We start from the raw sequence: 13748 nt of genomic DNA, 5'->3' as shown, positions 1-13748 counted from the left end.
TTGGTAAATCCAAATATCAATCAGTGTAGAGGAAGAGCAGAAGACTCAGGAGCATTATGAAGCATTCAGACAATAGAGACATAGATTGTGTTTGTCTGCCATTCAGAGGGTGAATGGGCCTTTGGGTTTTTCACTCTCATCCCTTTCCCTGTGTGTATCAAAGAACATTCAGCCAACTTGACACAACTTGTGGGAAGCATTGGAGTACTGTGGAACACTTTCGACACATTTCTAGATTCCCCCTTGAAGAACTGAGGCTGTGTACGTAGCCTGTGATATCTGATGTCTTTTAACTAGAGAAATGTGTCTTGTATAAAGGCCAGATCGTTCTTCAAGATGTTCATCATAGATGACCAGCAGGGTCAAATAATAATAATCACAGTGGTTGTAGAGCGTGCAACAGGTCAGCACCTCAGGGGTAAATGTCTGTTGGCCTTTTATAGCCGAGCATTCAGAGGTCGAGACAGCAGGTGTTGTAGAGAATGAGAGCGAGACAGAGAGAGAGAGAGACAGAGAGAGAGAGAGAGACAGAGAGAGAGAGAGACAGAGAGAGAGAAAGAGAGAGAGACAGAGAGAGAGACAGAGAGAGAGAGACAGACACAGAGAGAGAGAGAGAGAGAGAGAGAGATAGGGAGAGAGAGAGAGAGAGAGAGAGAGACAGAGACAGAGACAGAGAGAGAGAGACAGAGAGAGAGACAGAGAGAGAGAGAGAGACAGAGAGAGAGACAGAGAGAGAGAGAGAGAGAGACAGACAGAGACAGAGACAGAGACAGAGAGAGAGAGAGAGATACAGAGAGAGAGAGAGAGAGAGAGAGAGAGAGAGAGAGAGGGAGAGTCAAAAACAGCAAGTCCGGGACAAGGTAGCACGTCCAGTGAACAGGTCAGAGACGTATCCTGGTCTGTGTTGTATAACGGTCCTGTTCAATGTTTTGATTAACGTTTCTGTTCAATGTTTTAAAAGGTTCCCTCAATGCTAAGACAATGAATGTTATAAAGAAAGAGGTAATGTTGAGCTCCTCTCTCTTTCTTTTCCTCTCTCCCTCTCTGTTCTCTCTCTCTTTTCCTCTCTCTTCTCTCTCTCTTTTCCTCTCTCTTCTCTCTCTTCTCTCTCTCCTTTCCTCTCTCTTCTCTCTCTCTTTTCCTCTCTCCCTCTCTGTTCTCTCTCTCTTTTCCTCTCTCTTCTCTCTCTCTTTTCCTCTCTCCCTCTCTCTTCTCTCTCTCTTTTCCTCTCTCTTCTCTCTCTCCTTTCCTCTCTCCCTCTCTGTTCTCTCTCTCTTTTCCTCTCTCTTCTCTCTCTCTTTTCCTCTCTCTTCTCTCTCCTTTCCTCTCTCCCTCTCTGTTCTCTCTCTCTTTTCCTCTCTCTTCTCTCTCTCTTTTCCTCTCTCTTCTCTCTCTCCTTTCCTCTCTCCCTCTCTCTTCTCTCTCTCTTTTCCTCTCTCTTCTCTCTCTCCTTTCCTCTCTCCCTCTCTGTTCTCTCTCTCTTTTCCTCTCTCTTCTCTCTCTCCTTTCCTCTCTCCCTCTCTCTTCTCTCTCTCTTTTCCTCTCTCTTCTCTCTCTCTTTTCCTCTCTCTTCTCTCTCTCCTTTCCTCTCTCCCTCTCTCTTCTCTCCCTCTCTTCTCTCTCTCTTTTCCTCTCTCCCTCTCTTCTCTCTCTCTTTTCCTCTCTCCCTTTCTATTTTCCTCTCTCCCTCTCTCTTTTCTTCTATCCCTCTCCCTCCATCTATCTCTCTGCCCCGGGGGGCTCGTCCCAGTTTATTTGTCCGGTAAGGTTGAGGGCACATGAGGCCGAGGGAACCGGCTCACAGCATTTTCCCTGCCCTTATCACATCAAACCAGAGAGAAGACTTTGTGTGGGTGTGTGTGCGCGTGAGTGCGTACGGATGTCGGAAAAAAGAGAGTGTGTGTGTGTGTGTGTGTGTGTAAGTTGGCACATGCAGGTGTTTGGGCATTGCCAGTGCTAGACAGGAGACCCTCTCAGAAAGTTCAGTTCCTGATCGGTTGACTAACAAAGCATCTAGCAACATTCAGATTACATTACAAGGTACTGCTGATCCATGGCCTTTCACAGACAACAATACTGTACGATGGCTACTCTCAATGACACTGTCCACTATCAATCAAATGTATTTATAAAGCCCTTCTTACATCAGCTGATATCGCAAAGTGCTGTACAGAAACCCAGCCTAAAAACCCCAAACAGCAAGCAATGCAGGTGTAGAAGCACGGTGGCTAGGAAAAACTCCCTAGAAAGGCCAAAACCTAGAGAGGAACCAGGCTATGAGGGGTGGCCAGTCCTCTTCTGGCTGAGCCGGGTGGAGATTATAAACCTAGAGAGGAACCAGGCTATGAGGGGTGGCCAGTCCTCTTCTGGCTGTGCCGGGTGGAGATTATAAACCTAGAGAGGAACCAGGCTATGAGGGGTGGCCAGTCCTCTTCTGGCTGTGCCGGTTGGAGATTATAAACCTAGAGAGGAACCAGGCTATGAGGGGTGGCCAGTCCTCTTCTGGCTGTGCCGGGTGGAGATTATAAACCTAGAGAGGAACCAGGCTATGTGGGGTGGCCAGTCCTCTTCTGGCTGTGCCGGGTGGAGATTATAAACCTAGAGAGGAACCAGGCTATGAGGGGTGGCCAGTCCTCTTCTGGCTGTGCCGGGTGGAGATTATAAACCTAGAGAGGAACCAGGCTATGAGGGGTGGCCAGTCCTCTTCTGGCTGTGCCGGTTGGAGATTATAAACCTAGAGAGGAACCAGGCTATGAGGGGTGGCCAGTCCTCTTCTGGCTGTGCCGGGTGGAGATTATAAACCTAGAGAGGAACCAGGCTATGTGGGGTGGCCAGTCCTCTTCTGGCTGTGCCGGGTGGAGATTATAAACCTAGAGAGGAACCAGGCTATGTGGGGTGGCCAGTCCTCTTCTGGCTGTGCCAGGTGGAGATTATAAACCTAGAGAGGAACCAGGCTATGTGGGGTGGCCAGTCCTCTTCTGGCTGTGCCGGGTGGAGATTATAAACCTAGAGAGGAACCAGGCTATGTGGGGTGGCCAGTCCTCTTCTGGCTGTGCCAGGTGGAGATTATAAACCTAGAGAGGAACCAGGCTATGTGGGGTGGCCAGTCCTCTTCTGGCTGTGCCAGGTGGAGATTATAAGAGTACATGGCCAATATGTTCAAATGTTCATAGATGAGTAGAGAGACCGCAGCAAAGTGTCTTCATGAGTCTCATTAAGGTAAGTAGAGTAGAAGACAGGAGTCAAGTCCAAATCAAGGGGGATAAAGTGACAGGACAGACAGACACACCAGACTGGATAGAGCACAGAGACACCTGTGGGCTGGGTCAGATGCCCAGAGACACCAGGCTGGGTCAGAGCACAGAGACACCAGGCTGGGTCAGAGCCCAGAGACACCAGGCTGGATCAGAGCCCAGAGACACCAGGCTGGGTCAGAGTCCAGAGACACCAGGCTGGGTCAGAGCACAGAGACACCAGGCTGGGTCAGAGCACAGAGACACCAGGCTGGGTCAGAGCACAGAGACACCAGACTGGGTCAGAGCACAGAGACACCAGGCTGGGTCAGAGCACAAAGACACCAGGCTGGGTCAGAGCACAGAGACACCAGGCTGGGTCAGAGCACAGAGACACCAGACTGGGTCAGAGCACAGAGACACCAGGCTGGGTCAGATGCACAGAGACACCAGGCTGGATCAGAGCACAGAGACACCAGGCTGGATCAGAGCCCAGAGACACCAGGCTCGGTCAGATGCCCAGAGAAAACAGGCTGGGTCAGAGCACAGAGACACCAGGCTGGGTCAGAGCACAGAGACACCAGGCTGGATCAGAGCCCAGAGACACCAGGGGGGTCAGAGCACAGAGACACCAGGCTGGGTCAGAGCCCAGAGACACATATAGGGAAGAACACACAGTTCAACAGTTACCTGCTCTGATCAACCTCAATCTGTAACCTCTCTCTCTCTGACACCAAACTGCTCGTATTAGCCTTTCTCTCTCTTTTTCTCTCTCCCTCAGTCTCTCTCTCCCTCTCAATTCAAGGGGCTTTATTGGCATAGGAACCATGTGTTAACATTGCCAAAGCAAGTGAGGTAGATAATATACAAAAGTGAAATAAACCACAAAATGAACAGTAAACATTACACTCACAGAAGTTCCAAAAGAATAAAGACATTACAAATGTCATATTATATATATATAAAGTGTTGTAACAATGTACCAATGGTTAAAGAACACAACGGAAAATAAATGAACATAAATATGGGTTGTATTTACATTGGTGTTTGTTCTTCACTGGTTGACCTTTTCTCGTGGCAACAGGTCACAAATCTTGCTGCTGTGATGGCACACTGTGGAATTTCACCCAGTAGATATGGGAGTTTATCCAAATTGGATTTGTTTTCTAATTCTTTGTGGATCTGTGTAATCTGAGGGAAATGTGTGTCTCTAATATGGTCATACATTTGGCAGGAGGTTAGGAAGTGCAGCTCAGGCTCGACCTCATTTTGGGGGCAGTGTGCACATAGCCTGTCTTCTCTTGAGAGCCATGTCTGTCTACTGCCTATGCTCACTGAGTCTGTACATAGTCAAAGCTTTCCTTAAGTTTGGGTCTTCAGTGTTTTAGTCTCTCTCTCTCTCTCTCTCTCTCAAAGCAATTCAATGGGCTTTCTCTCTCTCTCTCTCTTCAGTGTTTCTCTCTCTCTCTCTCTCTGTTTCTCTCTCTCTCTGTTTCTCTCTCTCTCTGTCTCTCTCGGTTTCTCTCTCTCTCTCTGTTTCTCTCTCTCTCTCTCTCTCTCTCTCTCTCTCTCTCTCTCAGCTGCTCTTATTAGCCTCAGTGTTTTAACCTCTGACCCCCCCTCTCTCTAGCTTTGAGACTAATTAATTCCAGTTTAACTAAGCCAAGGGAGGGAGAGCTGCTCCTGTCCTGTTGGGAGACAAGAGCATGGTGTTATAAAGCTCTCTAGTCACTAGTGTGACACTAAACCTTTAATCTGCTCTCACAGCTCACAACACTATTACATTCAGCAGAGGCTCTTATCCAGAGTCACATACATCGGGGCGGCAGGTAGCCTAGTGGTTAGAGTGTTGGACTAGCAACAGAAAAGTTGCAAGATTGAATCCCCCGAGCTGACAAGGTAAAAATCTGTCGTTCTGCCCCTGAACAAGGCAGTTAACCCACTGTTCCTAGGCCGTCATTGAAAATAACAATGTGTTCTTAACTGACTTGCCTAGTTAAATAAAGGAGCAATTAGGGTGCCTTGCTCAAGGGCACATCTATGGATTTTTCACCTAATCAGCTCGGGGATTTGAACCAGTGACCTTTCGGTTACCGACCCAACAATCAACCGTGAGGCTACCTGCCGACCCGATGTGACTCTGTCACTGTGCTCACGTTCTGATTAGAACTAACGTACCTGAACAGAGACGACTCACACTCACAGTCATTCTGAGTCACAAACTCATGTACGCACACACATACAAACACACACTTTATCATAGCCTACACACTTGCCCCTCCCCCTCCCCTCCCCTCCCCTCCCCTCCCCTATACACACTCAGACACACACACACACACACAGTCTCGTCGTCTCTACATTTAACCAGCAACACGTGTGATTATTATCGCTGCAGAGCCTTCACACAAACTAAACAGTAATGCTCACATTTGACTTTACACAGATGACTGCGATTAGTACTGTTAATTAAACTAGGGCCTGTGTGTGTGTGCGTGTGTGCATGTGTGTGTGTGTGTGTTGTGCATCAGGAGAGATCTGTCCGGCTGGCTGCCCTGAATGGATGGAAGGAAAAACAACTGAGGGGGGGGGGGGGCGTTCTGTTGTTTTTAACCCCGGGTTCCAACATTGATACGCCATCACTATAACTGATGCCCAGCGCTCTATGATACAGCTTACTGGTTTGGTTGAATAGGGTCCTGAACAATCAAAATCATGTTTCCACAATGTTTAGATGAAACCAGATCAAAGAAGAAGACTGTTGCTTCCTACATTGATAAAGGTTTGATCATAAAGCTCCCCACACACTCAGTCTACTAGGTCCCCGCCCACTCAGTCTACTAGGTCCCCGCCCACTCAGTCTACTAGGTCCCCACACACTCAGTCTACTAGGTCCCCACACACTCAGTCTACTAGCTCTCTGTCCACTCAGTCTACTAGGTCCCCACACACTCAGTTTACTAGCTCTCCACACACTCAGTCTACTAGCTCCCCACACACTCAGTCTACTAGGTCCCCGCCCACTCAGTCTACTAGGTCCCCGCCCACTCGGTCTACTAGGTCCCCGCCCACTCGGTCTACTAGGTCCCCGCCGACTCGGTCTACTAGGTCCCCGCCCACTCAGTCTACTAGCTCTCCACCCACTCAGTCTACTAGCTCTCCACCCACTCAGTCTACTAGCTCTCCACCCACTCAGTCTACTAGGTCCCCACACACTCAGTCTACTAGGTCCCCGCCCACTCAGTCTACTAGGTCCCCGCCCACTCGGTCTACTAGGTCCCCGCCCACTCGGTCTACTAGGTCCCCGCCCACTCAGTCTACTAGGTCTCCACCCACTCAGTCTACTAGGTCCCCGCCCACTCGGTCTACTAGGTCCCCGCCCACTCAGTCTACTAGGTCCCCGCCGACTCGGTCTACTAGGTCCCCGCCCACTCGGTCTACTAGGTCCCCGCCCACTCGGTCTACTAGGTCCCCGCCCACTCGGTCTACTAGGTCCCCGCCCACTCGGTCTACTAGGTCCCCGCCCACTCAGTCTACTAGGTCCCCGCCCACTCAGTCTACTAGGTCCCCACCCACTCAGTCTACTAGGTCCTCACCCACTCAGTCTACTAGGTCCTCACCCACTCAGTCTACTAGGTCCCCACCCACTCAGTCTACTAGGTCCCCGCCCACTCAGTCTACTAGGTCCCCACCGACTCAGTCTACTAGGTCCCCACCCACTCAGTCTACTAGGTCTCCACCCACTCAGTCTACTAGCTCTCCACCCACTCAGTCTACTAGCTCTCCACCCACTCAGTCTACTAGGTCTCCACCCACTCAGTCTACTAGCTCTCCACCCAGTCAGTCTACTAGCTCTCCACCCACTCAGTCTACTAGCTCTCCACCAACTCAGTATACTAGCTCTACACCCACTCAGTCTACTAGCTCTCCACCCACTCAGTCTACTAGCTCTCCACCCACTCAGTCTACTAGCTCTCCACCCACTCAGTCTACTAGCTCTACACCCACTCAGTCTACTAGCTCTACACCCACTCAGTCTACTAGCTCTCCACCCACTCAGTCTACTAGCTCTCCACCCACTCAGTCTACTAGGTCCCCGCCCACTCAGTCTACTAGGTCCCCGCCCACTCAGTCTACTAGCTCTACACCCACTCAGTCTACTAGCTCTACACCCACTCAGTCTACTAGCTCTCCACCCACTCAGTCTACTAGCTCTCCACCCAGTCAGTCTACTAGCTCTCCACCCACTCAGTCTACTAGCTCTCCACCCACTCAGTCTACTAGGTCCCTGCCCACTCAGCTCCCCGCCCACTCAGTCTACTAGGTCCCCGCCCACTCAGTCTACTAGCTCTCCACCTACTCAGTCTACTAGGTCCCCGCCCACTCAGTCTACTAGCTCTCCACCCACTCAGTCTACTAGGTCCCCGCCCACTCAGTCTACTAGCTCTCCACCCACTCAGTCTACTAGGTCCCCGCCCACTCAGTCTACTAGCTCTCCACCCACTCAGTCTACTAGGTCCCCGCCCACTCAGTCTACTAGCTCCCCGTCCACGTCCACTCAGTCGAGTAGGTCTCTGCCCACTCAGTCTACTAGGTCCCCACCCACTCAGTCTACTAGGTCCCCGCCCACTCAGTCTACTAGCTCTCCACCCACTCAGTCTACTAGGTCCCCGCCCACTCAGTCTACTAGCTCCCCGCCCACTCAGTCTACTAGGTCCCCGTCCACGTCCACTCAGTCGAGTAGGTCTCTGCCCACTCAGTCTACTAGGTCCCCGTCCACGTCCACTCAGTCGAGTAGGTCTCTGCCCACTCAGTCTACTAGGTCCCCGTCCACGTCCACTCAGTTTAGTAGGTCTCTGCCCACTCAGTCTAGTAGGTCTCTGCCCACTCAGTCTAGTAGGTCTCTGCCCACTCAGTCTAGTAGGTCTCTGCCCACTCAGTCTAGTAGGTCTCTGCCCACTCAGTCGAGTAGGTCTCTGCCCACTCAGTCTACTAGGTCCCCGTCCACGTCCACTCAGTTTAGTAGGTCTCTGCCCACTCAGTCTAGTAGGTCTCTGCCCACTCAGTCTAGTAGGTCTCTGCCCACTCAGTCTAGTAGGTCTCTGCCCACTCAGTCTAGTAGGTCTCTGCCCACTCAGTCTACTAGGTCCCCGTCCACGTCCACTCAGTCGAGTAGGTCTCTGCCCACTCAGTCTACTAGGTCCCCGTCCACGTCCACTCAGTCGAGTAGGTCTCTGCCCACTCAGTCTACTAGGTCCCCGTCCACGTCCACTCAGTCGAGTAGGTCTCTGCCCACTCAGTCTACTAGGTCCCCGTCCACGTCCACTCAGTTTAGTAGGTCTCTGCCCACTCAGTCTAGTAGGTCTCTGCCCACTCAGTCTAGTAGGTCTCTGCCCACTCAGTCTAGTAGGTCTCTGCCCACTCAGTCTAGTAGGTCTCTGCCCACTCAGTCTACTAGGTCCCCGTCCACGTCCACTCAGTCGAGTAGGTCTCTGCCCACTCAGTCTACTAGGTCCCCGTCCACGTCCACTCAGTCGAGTAGGTCTCTGCCCACTCAGTCTACTAGGTCCCCGTCCACGTCCACTCAGTCGAGTAGGTCTCTGCCCACTCAGTCTACTAGGTCCCCGTCCACGTCCACTCAGTTTAGTAGGTCTCTGCCCACTCAGTCTAGTAGGTCTCTGCCCACTCAGTCTAGTAGGTCTCTGCCCACTCAGTCTAGTAGGTCTCTGCCCACTCAGTCTAGTAGGTCTCTGCCCACTCAGTCTACTAGGTCCCCGTCCACGTCCACTCAGTCGAGTAGGTCTCTGCCCACTCAGTCTACTAGGTCCCCGTCCACGTCCACTCAGTCGAGTAGGTCTCTGCCCACTCAGTCTACTAGGTCCCCGTCCACGTCCACTCAGTCGAGTAGGTCTCTGCCCACTCAGTCTACTAGGTCCCCGTCCACGTCCACTCAGTTTAGTAGGTCTCTGCCCACTCAGTCTAGTAGGTCTCTGCCCACTCAGTCTAGTAGGTCTCTGCCCACTCAGTCTAGTAGGTCTCTGCCCACTCAGTCTAGTAGGTCTCTGCCCACTCAGTCTATAAAATACATTTATTGCAAATGTTAAGCATTTTTATCAGGAAAACATATAATGGGTGATGTTTAAGTTGCTCAAAAGGCAATTTTACATGGAAATCAGAATGACTGTTCTGGATCTTAAGGAATAACTGCATGGTGAGAGAACCTGATATAATGGGTAGAACAGGTACCCACTAAACACATGCAGGGCGAATGCATCAGGCTACTAGAGCTGCTCTTTTACAGTTCAACTTGGACGAGGACACCAGGATTATGGGGGATAAACAGGTGAAGGCCAGGCTGAGAGATGAGAGAAGTAACATGGTGTCCCTATTGGTAACACTCTCTCTCTCTGTCTGTCTGTCTCTGTCTCTCTCTCTCTCTATCCCTTTCTCTCTCTGTCTCTCTGACTCTCTGTCTCTCTCTCTCTCTATATATCCCTTGCTCTCTCTCTCTCTCTCTCTCTCTCTCTCTAGCCCTTGCTCTCTCTCTCTAGCCCTTGCTCTCTCTCTCTCTCTCTCTCTAGCCCTTGCTCTCTCTCTCTCTCTCGCTCTCTCTCTGTAGTAAAGATCCATGAATAGCTCTGTCTTCTCATAGTCTTATTAACTGCCAGAGTGACGACAACAGAGTACCGTTTCAGTCAACCCATTAAGAAACAGTCGACAGCAGCACATTCAGTAGGGACCACGCCCTTCTGCTTACACGCCTCTTTAGAAATGACACATTTGGTAACACTTAATGCAAAGTGCCTTGATGGGGTTTAAAATGTCCCTTCCAATCTAAGGAGATTATATTTGATGCATTGAGTGTGTGTGTGTGTGTGTGTGTGTGTGTGTGTGTGTGTGTGTGTGGTGGTGGTGGGGGGGGGGGGGGTTGACTGTTACGGGTTGCTGTGGTTCCATCAGGTGGAATTTAACATGACTTTGTTGACTGAGGCTGTTCTGACATTATCACACATTGTTTTATGTATCTAGTGATTCCCTCACTGCCAGCGTTTTAAAAAGGCACATGTGTCCAATCACGACAGTGGCCCTCCGTCACTGATCCCAAGTCAGCCCGAGCCTAAACCATGATATTAACTGCGCTGTTAGCAGATAGATACGGACTGGTCCAAGGTCAGGGGGAGTATCTTTCATCAAAAGATTTAAGGAAATCAATGCTCCCCTTAACTCCCCAATTAGTGGAACATTCCATTTCCTGTTTGGACTCCATGCACTTCTAACATATAATGTAATTTGGGACAAGAGAGGCAGTATACAGGTGGGTGGCAGCATTAGTGGTAGGTTAACTATTGACATGCTATATTATGCTACGTTACTTCATAGGTAAACCTGCCCCTTATTACAGCTGTAGACCTGCCCCTTATTACAGCTGTAGACCTGACCCTTATTACAGCTGTAGACCTGCCCCTTATTACAGCTGTACACCTGCCCCTTATTACAGCTGTAGACCTGCCCCTTATAGACCTGCCCCTTATTACAGCTATAGACCTGCCCCTTATAGACCTGCCCCTTATTACAGCTGTAGACCTGCCCCTATTACAGCTGTAGACCTGCCCCTTATTACAGCTATAGACCTGCCCCTTATAGACCTGCCCCTTATTACAGCTGTAGACCTGCCCCTTATTACAGCTGTAGACCTGACCCTTATTACAGCTGTAGACCTGCCCCTTATTACAGCTGTACACCTGCCCCTTATTACAGCTGTAGACCTGCCCCTTATAGACCTGCCCCTTATTACAGCTATAGACCTGCCCCTTATAGACCTGCCCCTTATTACAGCTATAGACCTGCCCCTTATTACAGCTGTAGACCTGCCCCTTATTACAGCTGTAGACCTGCCCCTTATAGACCTGCCCCTTATTACAGCTATAGACCTGCCCCTTATAGACCTGCCCCTTATTACAGCTATAGACCTGCCCCTTATAGACCTGCCCCTTATTACAGCTGTAGACCTGCCCTTTATTACAGCTGTAGACCTGCCCCCTATTACAGCTGTAGACCTGCCCTTATTACAGCTATAGACCTGCCCCTTATAGACCTGCCCCTTATTACAGCTGTACACCTGCCCCTTATTACAGCTGTAGACCTGCCCCTTATAGACCTGCCCCTTATTACAGCTATAGACCTGCCCCTTATAGACCTGCCACTTATTACAGCTATAGACCTGCCCCTTATTACAGCTGTAGACCTGCCCCTTATAGACCTGCCCCTTATTACAGCTATAGACCTGCCCCTTATAGACCTGCCCCTTATTACAGCTATAGACCTGCCCCTTATAGACCTGCCCCTTATTACAGCTGTAGACCTGCCCCTTATTACAGCTGTAGACCTGCCCCCTATTACAGCTGTAGACCTGCCCTTATTACAGCTATAGACCTGCCCCTTATAGAACTGCCCCTTATTACAGCTGTACACCTGCCCCTTATTACAGCTGTAGACCTGCCCCTTATTACAGCTGTAGACCTGCCCCTTATTACAGCTGTAGACCTGCCCCTTATTATAGCTGCAGACCTGCCCCTTATTACAGCTATAGACCTGCCCCTTATTACAGCTGTAGACCTGCCCCTTATTACAGCTGTAGACCTGCCCCTTATAGACCTGCCCGTTATTACAGCTGTAGACCTGCCCCTATTACAGCTGTAGACCTGCCCCTTATTACAGCTGTAGACCTGCCCCTTATTACAGCTGTACACCTGCCCCTTATTACAGCCTTAGACCTGCCCCTGTTACAGCTGTAGACCTGCCCCTTATTACAGCTGTAGATCTGCCCCTTATTACAGCTGCAGACCTGCCCCTTATTACAGCTATAGACCTGCCCCTTATTACAGCTGTAGACCTGCCCCTTATTACAGCTGTAGACCTGCCCCTTATAGACCTGCCCCTTATTACAGCTGTAGACCTGCCCCTTATTACAGCTGTAGACCTGCCCCTTATTACAGCTGTAGACCTGCCCCTTATTACAGCTGTAGACCTGCCCCTTATTACAGCTGTACACCCGCCCCTTATTACAGCCTTAGACCTGCCCCTATTACAGCTGTAGACCTGCCCCTTATTACAGCTATAGACCTGCCCCTTATAGACCTGCCCCTTATTACAGCTATAGACCTGCCCCTTATTACAGCTGTAGACCTGCCCCTTATTACAGCTGTAGACCTGCCCCTTATAGACCTGCCCCTTATTACAGCTGTAGACCTGCCCTTATAGACCTGCCCCTTATTACAGCTGTAGACCTGCCCCTTATAGACCTGCCCCTTATTACAGCTGTAGACCTGCCCCTTATAGACCTGCCCCTTATTACAGCTGTAGACCTGCCCCTTATAGACCTGCCCCTTATTACAGCTGTAGACCTGCCCCTTATAGACCTGCCTCTTATTACAGCTGTAGACCTGCCCCTTATAGACCTGCCCCTTATTACAGCTGTAGACCTGCCCCTTATAGACCTGCCCCTTATTACAGCTGTAGACCTGCCCCTTATAGACCTGTCCCTTATAGACCTGCCCCTTATAGACCTGCCCCTTATTACAGCTGCTTTGAAAATACTATTTCACTTCACATTAAGTCCAAAAGGGCTCCAGTCTATCTTTCCCCATAGCAAGTCTGCCTACGTGTGTTTATGTGTGTGTGTGTGTGTATGTGTTTGCGTGTGTGTGTGTGTGTGCATGTGTGTGCGTGTGTGTGTTCGTGTGTGTGTTTGCGCACGTGTGTGTGCGCGAGTGTGTGTGTGCACGTGTGCACGTGTGTGTGTGTGTGTGTGTGTGCGTGTGTGTGTGGTGACTTGGGAGTTGTAAATCAAACACTAGGCTTCCACTCAACCTATAAATCTAAACTTATAACAACACAATGCATGAACCACTAATATGTCTGATGTCAGGACAGAGAAGTGACTTGGGTTGATATACCTGTAGTGGAAAACATTAGTTCTTCCTGGTTCCACATCTACACCAGTCCCTGAGGGCGGCAGTATCCTGGTTCTAAATCTACACCAGTCCCTGAGGGCGGCAGTATCCTGGTTCTAAATCTACACCAGTCCCTGAGGGCAGCAGTATCCTGGTTCTAAATCTACACCAGTCCCTGAGGGCAGCAGTGTCCTGGTTCTAAATCTACACCAGTCCCTGAGGGCAGCAGTATCCTGGTTCTAAATCTACACCAGTCCCTGAGGGCAGCAGTGTCCTGGTTCTAAATCTACACCACTCCCTGAGGGCGGCAGTATCCTGGTTCCACATCTACACCAGTCCCTGAGGGCGGCAGTATCCTGGTTCTAAATCTACACCAGTCCCTGAGGGCAGCAGTATCCTGGTTCTAAATCTACACCAGTCCCTGAGGGCAGCAGTATCCTGGTTCTAAATCTACACCAGTCCCTGAGGGCAGCAGTATCCTGGTTCTAAATCTACACCAGTCCCTGAGGGCGACAGTATCCTGGTTCTAAATCTACACCAGTCCCTGAGGGCATCAGTATCCTGG

At 50.4% G+C, this 13748-nt stretch overlaps 1 protein-coding gene across 1 annotated transcript in view; it reads right to left on the bottom strand.

Annotated features, from left to right (window-relative positions):
* fam124a (family with sequence similarity 124 member A) overlaps window positions 1–13748 on the bottom strand; it is a 58386-nt gene that overhangs the window by 24635 nt on the left and 20003 nt on the right. The window lies entirely within an intron of this gene.

The sequence above is a fragment of the Oncorhynchus mykiss genome, chromosome 22 (genome assembly GCF_057628025.1).
Source record: "Oncorhynchus mykiss isolate SJ-2025 chromosome 22, ASM5762802v1, whole genome shotgun sequence".
NCBI classification, from domain to species: Eukaryota; Metazoa; Chordata; class Actinopteri; order Salmoniformes; family Salmonidae; genus Oncorhynchus; species Oncorhynchus mykiss.
This window is presented reverse-complemented; position numbering and strand designations above follow the sequence as displayed.